This window comes from Ricinus communis, chromosome 3 (genome assembly GCF_019578655.1).
Source record: "Ricinus communis isolate WT05 ecotype wild-type chromosome 3, ASM1957865v1, whole genome shotgun sequence".
Classification (NCBI taxonomy): domain Eukaryota; kingdom Viridiplantae; phylum Streptophyta; class Magnoliopsida; order Malpighiales; family Euphorbiaceae; genus Ricinus; species Ricinus communis.
In genome coordinates this window covers 2,971,184-2,982,112 of record NC_063258.1, presented here as the reverse complement: position 1 = coordinate 2,982,112, position 10,929 = coordinate 2,971,184, and the positions used below count along the sequence as shown (strand labels likewise).

The following is a 10,929-nucleotide window of genomic DNA, read 5'->3' as shown; positions in this document are numbered from 1 at the left end:
ATATAATATATGAATATAATATATGATATGAGATCAAAAAGAAAAAGTATATCAATGGAGAAAATGAAATAAGTATGTGGAAAACAAAACGGGTATTCTTTACAATAACATTGTAAACCAATTGAAAGGGATGTAGTGCAGCTTGGTAGCGCGTTTGTTTCGGGTACAAAATGTCACGGGTTCAAATCTTGTCACCCCTACCTATTACTTCATATCTGAGTAATAACGAGAGATCAATTGAGATCAATTAAACTTGGCTATACTTAATCTTTTATTTTTATCATATTATATATGATAGTATAGGCATTCAAGATATATTGGAGTAGTTAAAAAAAGAATCTTTTTACTTATAGTCTGATTTTTTTGTGATTGGGATAAGAAAGTGCTCTTAGTTCAGTTCGGTAGAACGTGGGTTTCCAAAACCCAATGTTGTAGGTTCAAATCCTACAGAGCGTGATTATGTTCTTGTTTTCTTAGGTCAAATTTTATACAGAAAAAATTGAAGAGCAATCTGAATTTGACCTCCTATGGATTAAAGAAAAGAGGAGGTCAAAAAAATAAGGTGTTAATTAATTAATTAATTAAAGATCCAACTGATCACCACGCCTGTATTGTAAATATGCAATTATGAATAATCCGGCCAAAGTAATAGGAATTAGACCTAAGACAATTCCAAATAGAAAAACTTCAATCATTTCAATTTATTTGAAAAAAAAGGCGAAAGAAAGGTAATATCTATCCTTAAATATTAATCCATATCACCGATAAATCTCAATAAGCAAGAATTGAAAATTAACACGGTAAAGAACTAGAGAATAGATGGAATACTGCCGAAAAATTTCCTTTTCTTTTTATAAATTTTTTTATAAATTGTTCATTCAATTTATTTCAAATAAGTCGTATCTTGCTCAGACCAATAAATAGAACTGAGGTTATAGTTAAAGCCGCTAGTAGAAAACCGAAATAACTAGTTATAATAAGCATATAGAAACTAAATAAACCTTTTTATACATATACTTGTAAAGCAAAAGTACTTTCCTAAGTTCGATTTTTTGAAAGATAAAAGATACAAAGATAAACAAAAATACCAATTGAAAGAAAAAGTTCAATTGAGCACTTTTTATTTATTTTTATTTATCAATCATTATCATTATAGATTATAGACAACACTCAAAAAATAGAGTGATATGATATAGGTAGAGAAAGAAATCAATTTATCATCTATGACATCCGCTTATATTCTCTTGATTCCGAATCGAGAGATTCCTTAGACAACTATAGAATAAAATAGAAAACTAATATTACAATAATTAAATATTAATTTATTAAATAATTAAATAATATTAATAAATAAATAAAAATAAAAATATTAATAATATTAATAAAAATTAATAAAAAAACTATGTTGTATAACTTCATTCAAAAACTTTCTTGGAATCACTACGGAAATTACTACAAAATAATAAAAAAAATTGGAACATTATTTCTATTTTGATAGTTTCTTTTAGTTTATTTAGTTTATTTATTTAGTATTTGTATATTTGTATCAAATTTGTATCGTTTTTTACATTTTAAAATAAAAATGACTATTTTTCTTTAGAATACCTTTTCCTTTTTACTTTTTTTTTTTTACTTTTTTCTATTTTTATTTTAAATTTGAATTTAACTTATTAGATTTATTAGCTGATTCATTCACATAATATCTCCAATCTAATATAATAAAATAAGAAGAAAAAAAGTATTGCACGATCAAATCACTCAAAAAAGAAAATCTTTTTTTTTTTTTTTGTACAACTAGATTCTAAGACTAGTAATTTCAATTATCCTTTTCTTTTCTAGATTTTACATTTTTCATTCCATATTATATTAATATTAAAACGAAAAAACATGTAGTTAAGTGTCAAGAAAGACCTTTTAAATCTAATACACGAATACGTGTATCACGAATATTGATTATTACAATTATTTTTTACCTGTGCAATTATTCAAATTTCAAGAATAGCAATTTTCTTTCTTTTATGTAGATCAAGTGGTGTCATGAGGTATTCAAAGGTACCTAAACTCTAGTTCTCCATAAAGTGTGTGATCTGTACTTCCAAGTTTTTTAGCATGAATGAGCCTGATTAGCTTCTAGGCGGAGGCATTTTATCTTTAAGTTACTTGAAGCGAACTAGTAGCTTGTGTAATTTCAAGAAGTGGCTATCATTGTTTTGCTGTTCAAGGTATTATAGAGGATGCGTAATCGAAAAAGGGTCTCTAGTTTAAAACCATCTGAAATCATATTTCGAAAAATGGTCTCCAGTTTAAAACTATCTGAAAACATATGATCCACTCAATCATCATGTAACACCATAACACCTCTCTACATTAATCTGGTTGAAATGTTTTGGAGCATTTCAGAATCCAAAATATCTATCTGGTGCGTTTAGAATTAGAGGAACTGAAAGCGCTAACAGTGTTCGTGCAGGCTCCCTACAAAGGATTGGCTAATTAGGCCATTAATGCGATTCATGGCCTGATTCAAATCATGGATTTGGTTAGAGATGAGACTGGAGGCAGTTTCTTGGATACCTTGGAGAACCCAGATGCCTGAGGAATATAATTTAGGGAAAAGTATTCACACCTAGCTTCTAGCTGCCGTAGAGTCGTGAGATTCTTTTCTTGACAAGGAGATATCTTGTGGTTCATTTCATTAGCAAAGTAAGGCAAAAAAAATATGCAAGCTATTTCCTCGGTTCTAAAAAGGCAGTCCGCGTATAGATTAAGAAAGTTTTTCTTATAGAAAAAAAAGTAAAGATAAAGTACAATTAAATCTCTAAATTTCAAAATAACTCCATTACATCTAAAAAGTTTAAAAAGTATTAGAACAATTATATATCTTTTGGTGCTAATTTTGTCTATTTTACTGTCTAATGGCATGAGAACTAGTTAGTTTGTGTGCTAAAATAATTGCCTTTTCAATTTATAATTTTTACATGTGAGAAAGTATTACTTTATTTTTAGTGGGTAAGAAACATAAAATAATAACTTATTTTCACTTTAATAAAGAAAAATCAAAACTACTATTATTAGTTGAAAAAAGTAGAAAGCGATGAAATAGAAAGAATTAGCTCCAATGATGTAACTATTTTGTTTTTCAAACTTTTAAAAGTGTAATTGAATTATTTTGAATTTAAGAATTTAATTTACTTTGGTGGAACGTTTTAAAAGTTTATATGTACCTTTTGCATTTTTATTTATATTTGACACTATGTATTTTTTGTCATCTTACTAAATTATCTTTGTTAAACATCTTATGTGTAGACTATTCACATTACACAAATTCATTTAATTTTGCTATATGATTTTTAACTATTAAGATTAAAATAAGAAGCTCTAGTATTACATTAGAACTAAACAAAATTTATTCATTAAAATTTATAATGAAGTAAGAAATTTGAAATTTAATTTTAGGTGGATATTTATTTTAATAAATTAAGTATATTTTTTAAAAGTGTTGTTTTGACTTTCTTCCCCAATTTTAATCTATCTCTTAATGATCACTATTTGTCAACTGCAATCAAGGTACAAGTCCAAATCATTGGAGCAAATCAAGTGACCGATGCTCTCTCTGCTACCCTGCACCACCAGATTGTCTACAGATTACAGGACCATGCCTTTAATCTCCAGATCCTAGGCTTCCAAGCCTCCTATGATGCTTTGTTTATTATGGCTGACTCTAGCCAAACTCATACAATAGTCCAGGCCCTAAGGCAGCTGGAAAGAGAAGATCTGCAGAAGTTAATTCCAACTGAATGGGTGACCAATTATGAGAAACTCTAGGCATCTCAGACCAAGCTTGTTCAGGCCACTGACCCTCTTTTTGTTAACCAAAAAGATGGTACTGTAAAGACGATTTTCACAAAAACGGAAGAGTCTTCTTCTGCACCTTCTATCATCCAGGCATCAATGATACAGCCTGTGTCTAGATCTAGGGAAAAGATTCCTATTCACTCATTTCAGTCCTCTGGATATCATATTTATGCTGCCAGAATCAAGGGACACTTTATCTGGGATGTTGACCCAGGAATGTGCAGATCAGGATGCATTTGCGGAGATGATCTCGATTTTGCTGAACCATGTTTTCAACGCTCTAAGCAAACTCCAAGAGACATGACTCCAGAAACTCCATGTTCAGTCATGGAACTAAGGCTAGATGACCGAGATCCAGACGGTCCTTGGATTGGCATCCATAGGAAATAAAAAGAAAATCAGGGTAAAGCTCATCTTCCTATATATAAGGAAGCCTTAGAATTTCTCGCAAGAGAAGGAAAGACTGTCCTTGACATCACCTTTGACGAGATGAAGGTACTTTTGGCCTAAATGGGAATTGTGTTTGGGAAAAAGCCTTCTACTACTTGCAGAGAAGAGACTCATTCTGATCTACTAGAAGTTCAACCACCCCATGCAATCCAAAGCTGTTTCATGTTCCAGCCTGAAGATTTCCCTTCCCTAGGGAAATCCGAAAATAAAAGATCGGAGATCCTCCCCTCAAGGATTACTCCCTCAGGATCCATAGAGCCTCTCACTCCACCAGAAGAGGTCCTAAATTGGCAGACCTCAAATTCCATAGTTCATAATTCTTATCTAAAGAAGATAGATAAAAAATTGGATCAGGCTCTTCATTTGGCTCACAAGTTGGACCAGAAGTTGGACACCTTCTCTCAAGAAGTACTCCAACTATATTCTTCTTTAACTGCCAAATATCAAGCCTTGAATAGAGAGGTTCGAGTTCCTCAACCGATTACACCAGCTTTCATCCAGAAGGAAAAAGAAATTACAAGGCTCAAAAGGCAGATTGATCAGATTGAACATGACCTTAGAAAAGATCAGTCTTCTACAATCCCTTTCTTTACATCAGCAGCTTCTACATCTTCTGCCATTGCCCCCTCATACTATTCTTCATTTCCTTTCCTCCCACAGCCAGAACAAGAAGGAACTCTTTACCAACCCTTTGGTACCTTCTCACATCTATACCCAAAAGGTTCCATAACTCAACAAAAGAAAATATCTCCTCCTCCACTTTCTAAAGAAAATAAATTGTCATACCAATCACTCATCAGCCCTTATGATTCTGATTCTTCCTCAAATACCTCTGAGATGGCTGATATCACAGAAATTCTAATGAATACTTCTACTACTGAACCCAGTCTAGAAGTAGTGGAGCCTGAGGATGGCACAGAGGATGCACAGTCATATTTTGCTCTTACTAGAGCTTCATACCCGAGGTTAAAACCGACAACTGGCACGGGACCTTGGTTCACCTTTGATGATTTGCCTCCATCAAAATAGAGGGATAAACTTTCTGAATTTTTGGCATGGATTGATCTCCAAATGACTTTTGATGGTGCCATACTTAAAAAGGTCCTTGCTGAATTTGTTACGAGATTCACAGGGAGTTTAAGAGATTGGTTTTAGTCACAGCCTGAGTATACCAGGCTCCAATTTGTGATGCTACCAACTCCATCAGTTGCGGTCACAGTCCTCCATAATCAGTTCCTTGGAAGTTATGATCTCATTATACGACAATAAAAACAAGAATACTTTGATTGAAAATATTGTTCGTTGAAGATCAAGGATCTGGAAAGACATTATTCTGCTATGTCCAAGTTATATTATGTCATTGGAGGGCATGACGGTGATGATACATTGAAATATACTTTCATCACCTTATTACCAGATGAAATACAATCAGAAGTAAACAACATGATCGCCGCAACAAAGAAACCAGTCACCTCCATTACCCTTGGAGAAATCTGGCAGTTCACTCTCTCTTCCATCAAGAGATTATGTGACCAGCAAGAATTGTTCAGAAGGTTGTCTCAACGAGATTTGATTGTTCAAAAGGCCCGTAACAAAAGCCACCTCAAGATTAAATGCAAGGCTTCAAATTGCATCTGCTCCAGTCACAAGAAGAAAATCGGACATCATTTCCAAAAATACCTGCACAGCAGAAATAAAGGATTCAGAGGAAAAAGGCCACGCTCAAAAGGATTCAGATATTTCTGGAAAAAGAGGAATCAAGACCACAAATCAGACAGATGCTACATCCGCCGAAAGAAAGGGCACTATGCTAGGAACTGCCCCCAAAATTTGGAAAAATCAGCGAGGATGATACAGCAAGTTAGCATGTCTATGTCTCTACCATATTCAATATTGAAGAAGTATAGGAGATCCATGACTGGTATTTCTATAGCATGATAACAGATTGTGGAAAGACACTATAGAAACCATAGTTCACTTTCAATTTTTGGATGGGTAGGAGAAAGGTGATAAATTAAGCATCAAGGGTAATCTGGATAAAAGAAACTGGGTTGGGTTGGTAGCGAGAAAGTTTATTGGATAGTTGCCAAATAATGAAACATCATATTTTTGGCAAAATCATTGACCTGTTTTATTGTGAGATTTGTGGGAAGATCTGGTGGTGAGGGAGGTTGCAGGGGGTTTTTTGAGGATGAAGAGGCCATGAAGATTATAGGAAGATTCACTGTTGAGGTGAGGAGGACAATAGGTTGGTGTTTTGGTTGTGGTTTTGACAATCTGGATAAGAAATTTGGGATGAGATTTCTCGTCCCTTTTATATGCTGAACTTCAAAATCATATCTGTTGAACCATGATTTTAACCTCAATAATTGAGGTTCTGGTAAGGTCTTTTAGTTAGACTCAAGGATTTTTGGAAATGAAGAATTATCCATCCGAACCAAGAAGTGTTGACTAATCAGGAAAACTCAAACTTTGTATGTTGAGTGGTAATGCTTTTCTGATGGAGAAAATTGTCCTGATGCATAACCACACAGTTGTTCCTTGTTGAGATTTTTAAGAAGAATGGCCCCCCACGCATGATCAGATGCGTCCGCCTGTAGGATAAGATTTCCTGTAGATGGAATGGTGAGGGGTGGAGGATCGTGAGCCAATTCTTTTACTCTCTAGACAGTTGTAGTCTGTTCTGTTCCCCAAGGGGGAGGGTCTTTTTTTAGCATTTTGGAAAGATGACATGTGTAACTGGACAGGTGTGGTATGGCTTCCCTGACATAGTTGAGTATCCCAAGAAATTGTTGTATTTGTTTTACAGAGAGATTCTCATCTGGAAAGTAATCAAGCTCTTTTATCAAGTGTGGACCATACGTGTATTGGCCGTCTTTGAAATGCATGCCAAGAAACTCTATCTCTTGCTGGCCAATAATATTCTTTTTTTCTGACAGCAGATTCCATACTTTTGGATGATAGCAAGGAATTACTTCAGGAGTTGATGATGTTCCTCAGCTGTCTCTGAGAATAGGAGAATGTCATCAATGTAGATATGGGAGGAGTAAAGGATGGGCCCAAATATTTCTATCATTATTTTTTGGAACTATGAAGGAGCTGTTTTGAGCCCAAAAGGCATGACTGTCCATTGATATTGGGCGTTTGGGATACAAAAGGTTGTTTTGTATCTTTCTGAGGGATGGATACCCAATTGCCAAAATCCAGCCTTGATGTCAAATTTTGAATAGAACTGGGCCTTTTGAATGTGGACTTTTAGGTTCGAAATTCGAGGGAGAGGAAATTTGTTGTCTTGCAAAAAATGATTCAGAGGCTTGTAATCAATAACAAGTTTTTTTTCCCCCTTAATTTTTCAAATCTTTTTTCCACATAAAAGGCTTGACAGGCCCATTGTGAGGTTGTGGGCTCAATAAGGCCTTGTTGTAACAGAGTCAAGCATTCCGATCTGGCAAGGGCTAAATCTGTAGGAGACATGCCTAGATGGGTGGCCTTTGTTGGGTTGATGTCTTCATTGAGCTTGAAAGGGAGGCTGATATAGAACTGGGGATTTTTCCACAAGGGAAAAGGATGTTGGAAATGTGAATGAGATTCTGGATAAAAAGGAAGGAGTTTTTCTTTGTATTGCAAGAATGGTGATTCTGTATCTGCTATAGTGAACAGATTAGAGGTATCTGTGTATGGACGAAATTGCCTCTTGAACTTTATTCCATTAGGAAGAATTTGAAGCCTTTGAGCTTGATGATAAACATCAAACCCTATTAAGAGATCTTTGTTTGGGAGATCTGAGCCAATGATGTGCGTCCATACCACACAATCAGGAAAAAACTGTATCCCAATTTTTTGCTTTGTGATCAGGATAGTCTTGAAAGTTTGACCATTTGCTGCTCTGAAAAACTGAACATGAGATTTTCAGTATTCAGATGGGAGGACTTCGGGATTCATCATGCTTCTTTGAGCTCTAGTGTCAAAGAAAGCTATAACTGGAACAGGTTTTGCATACTTTGAAGGCAAAACTTGTATAGGAACATAAGGAACTAGAGTAATTTTGGTAGCAAGCTGAGATAACTCAGGGAGTGGATATGGAGAGAAAGGGTACTGTATCACATTTGTTAGAATGTCCTTCTCTTCTTTTGAGGAGAGACTGATCATCAGAATTGGAATCTCACTATCATCAGAATCTGAAGAGGACTCTGAAGATTCAGTAGAGTCTGAATATTCTGCTTCTATTCCAAAGAGACTTTCTAGAGTAAGATCGTCTTGTTCTGATAAGAGCGACTCTATATCTTCTTCAAATGAATCTGGTAGAGACATAAACATGCTAACTTGTTGTGTCATCCTCGCTGATTTTTCCGGATTTTGGGGGCAATTCCTAGCATAGTGCCCTTTCTTTCGGCAGATGTAGCATCTGTCTGATTTGTGGCCTTGATTCCTCTTTCTCCGAAAATATCTGAATCCTTTTGAGCGTGGCCTTTTTCCTCTGAATTCTTTGTTTCAGCTGTGCGGGTATTTTTGGAAATGATGTCTGATTTTCTTCTTGTGACTAGAGCAGACGCAATTTGAAGCCTTGCATTTAATCTTAAGGTGGCTTTTGTTACAGGCCTTTTGAACAATCAAATCTCGCTGAGACAACTTTCTGAACAATTCTTGCTGGTCACATAATCTCTTGATGGAAGAGAGAGTGAACTGCTAGATTTCTCCAAGGGTAATGGAGGTGGCTGGTTTTTTTGTTGCGGCGATCATGTTGTTGACTTCTAGTTGTATTTCATCTGGTAATGAGGTGATGAAAGTATATTTCAATGTATCATCACCGTCATGCCCTCCAATGACATAATATAACTTAGACATAGCAGAATAATGTCTTTCCAGATCCTTGATCTTCAACGAATAACATTTTCAATCAAAGTATTCTTATTTTTATTGTCGTATAATGAGATCATAACTTCCAAGGAAGTGATTATGGAGTACTGTGACTGCAGCTGATGGAGTTGGTAGCGTCACAAATTGGAGCTTGGTATACTCAGGCTGTGACTGAAACCAATCTCTTAAACTCCTTATGAATCTCGTAACAAATTCAGAAAGGACCTTTTTAAGTGTGGCACCATCAAAAGTCATTTGGAGATCAATCCATGCCAAAAATTCAGAAAGCTTATCCCTCCATTTTGATGGAGGCAAATCATCAAAGGTGAACCAAGGTCCCGTGCCAGTTGTCGGTTTTGACCTCGGGTATGAAGCTCTAGTAGGAGCAAAATATGACTGTGCATCCTCTGTGCCATCCTCAGGCTCCACTACTTCTGGACTGGGTTCAGTAGTAGAGGTATTCATGAGAATTTCTGTGATATCAGCCATCTCAGAGGTATTTGAGGAAGAATCAGAATCATAAGGGCTGATGAGTGATTGGTCTGGCAATTTATTTTCTTTAGAAACTGGAGGAGGAGATATTTTCTTTTGTTGAGTTATGGAGCCTTTTGGGTATAGATGTGAGAAGGTACCAAAGGGTTGGTAAAGAGTTCCTTCTTGTTCTGGCTGTGGGAGGAAAGGAAATGAAGAATAGTATGAGGGGGCAATAGCAGAAGATGTAGAAGCTGCTGATGTAAAGAAAGGGATTGTAGAAGACTGATCTTTTCTAAGGTCATGTTCAATCTGATCAATCTGCCTTTTGAGCCTTGTAATTTCTTTTTCCTTCTGGATGAAAGCTAATCGATTGAGGAAATTGAAGCTCTCTATCCAAGGCTTGATATTTGGCAGTTAAAGAAGAATATAGTTGGAGTACTTCTTGAGAGAAGGTGTCCAACTTCTGGTCCAACTTGTGAGCCAAATGAAGAGCCTGATCCAATTTTCCATCTATCTTCTTTAGATAAGAATTATGAACTATGAAATTTGAGGTCTGCCAATTTAGGACCTCTTCTGGTGGAGTGAGAGGCTCTATGGATCCTGAGGGAGTAATCCTTGAGGGAAGGATCTCCGATCTTTTATTTTCAGACTTCCCTAGGGAGGGGAAATCTTCAGGCTGGAACATGAAACAGCTTTGCATTGCATGGGGTGGTTGAACTTCTAGTAGATCAGAATGAGTCTCTTCTCTACAAGTAGTAGAAGGCTTTTTCCCAAACACAATTCCCATTTAGGCCAAAAGTACCTTCATCTCGTCAAAGGTGATGTCAAGGACAGTCTTTCCTTCTCTTTGCAAGAAGTTCTAAGGCTTCCTTATACATAGGAAGAGGAGCTTTACCCTGATTTTCTTTTTATTTCCTATGGATGCCAATCCAAGGACCGTCTGGATCTCTGTCATCTAGCCTTAGTTCCATGACTGAACATGGAGTTTCTAGAGTCATGTCTCTTGGAGTTTGCTTAGAGCGTTGAAAACATGGTTCAGTAAAATCGAGATCATCTCCGCAGATGCATCCTGATCTGCACATTCCTGGGTCAACATCCCAGATAAAGTGTCCCTTGATTCTGGCAGCATAAATATGATGTCCAGAGGACTGAAATGAGTGAATAGGGATCTTTTCCCTAGATCTAGACACAGGCTGTATCATTGATGCCTGGAAGATAGAAGGTGTAGAAGAAGACTTCCATTTTTGTGAAAATCGTCTTTACAGTACCATCTTTTTGGTTAACAAAAAGAGGGTC

At 35.9% G+C, this 10,929-nt stretch overlaps 1 non-coding gene across 1 annotated transcript; it reads left to right on the top strand.

The window, feature by feature from the left end:
* The first annotated feature begins 382 nt into the window (after nt 1-382).
* TRNAW-CCA lies at nt 383-456 on the top strand. The gene has a single exon. It is a non-coding gene; the product is annotated as a tRNA-Trp (tRNA).
* Nucleotides 457-10,929: the final 10,473 nt, after the last annotated feature.